Source organism: Camelina sativa, chromosome 5 (genome assembly GCF_000633955.1).
Source record: "Camelina sativa cultivar DH55 chromosome 5, Cs, whole genome shotgun sequence".
Classification (NCBI taxonomy): Eukaryota; Viridiplantae; Streptophyta; class Magnoliopsida; order Brassicales; family Brassicaceae; genus Camelina; species Camelina sativa.
The window spans coordinates 25,635,943-25,637,299 of NC_025689.1; the positions used below are offsets into that span (position 1 = coordinate 25,635,943).

General features: G+C 44.4%; 1 pseudogene; it reads left to right on the plus strand.

Moving 5' to 3' along the window:
* Nucleotides 1-1,357, plus strand: part of LOC104789581 — a 15,632-nt pseudogene that overhangs the window by 1,290 nt on the left and 12,985 nt on the right.

The following is a 1,357-nucleotide window of genomic DNA, read 5'->3' on the forward strand; positions in this document are numbered from 1 at the left end:
CAAAAAAAAAAAAAAAAAATTATATTCTGTAGATTTGCTTTTGAATCAAAATACAGTATATAAATAAAGTATCTTAAGTAACATATATATATTTTAGGAAAAATTGAAGGCTAAATATAAAAGAAAAGGGATTAGAATATTATCCTACTATATATATAAATATAAATAACCTGTTATTTTTTTCGTTAGAACGTGTTAGAACCTCCATAATGACAAGATCTCATTGTACCTCTTGTGGCCTCATCCACGAAGCCGGCCAATGTAACCAGCAAATTGCAGCCACACCAGTCGACGCGCCCATGGATATTACTCCACTTTGTTGCTGCACTTGTTATTTTTTTATAATTGTTTCCTTGATCCTTTCTGTTGGTGCGGGAATTGGCACCCCCGACATATGGATCACGACCCGTTAAAGAACCGGCTATCTAAACCAGGAATTCGACCTAGGAATGGACTTCATCCCTGAAAGCCCAACAACGTTAAGAAGCCCATGGATGAGGTGGCGAATTGGCACTTCAGCTCGCCCTGCGGCAGACCTAGCGAGAAAGGAAAGACTTTCCTTATTAATTCGCCTGTAGTTAGGAAAGTCAATATATTCGATATATTCGATATATTTGAGTATATTGAGTAGATCTTGGAATACCTATAAATAGAGGGCAATCCTCTCATTGTAAGATCATCGAATCATTAATACAAAACCCTAAATTCTTCTTTGTTCTTGAGCAAAACCTAGCTTGTTCCTCAAGAGATTTCATTTCTTCCTTTCTTGCTTACTTTGATCGAAATCTTCAAAGAGATTGTTACTGAATTTGTTTCCCTTCTAAACAAATTCATTGTGAGAAACCTCAGTTTCTACAATTGGCGCTAGAAGGAGGGGACCTAAGTTCTACAAAACACTTCTCTTCTAGATCTCATCAAAAGCAAGAGCCAACACCATGTCTTCAATCCTCAACAACGGTGCCAACGCAACTGCCCCACGACAAGACGACCCAACCAACCGAGAGATCAACTCTCAGGACGTCGCCGCGGATCCACCTGTCGCCGCACCCACCACGCGCGTCTACGTGCGGACGGGTATCCGCCGAACTTTGGCCAACCCAGCAGATGAGTCCGCAGCACTTGCCGACGGGGTGGAGGAAGTTGAGATACCCCGCCAGGGGGATCAAGAGGCCGACGAGGCGCCACCAGTCAATGGAACTGTCGATGGACAGAGATCGCCTGCGCGAGTCGCCCAACCATCCCAGTTCTTCACAATGGACGACCTCCGTCACGTGTTCGGGACGGTATCCAGGGACCTCTTCCAGGCTATCTCCGCAACAAATCAACGGCTGGACGCGATGGGACACAGCGCACCCCC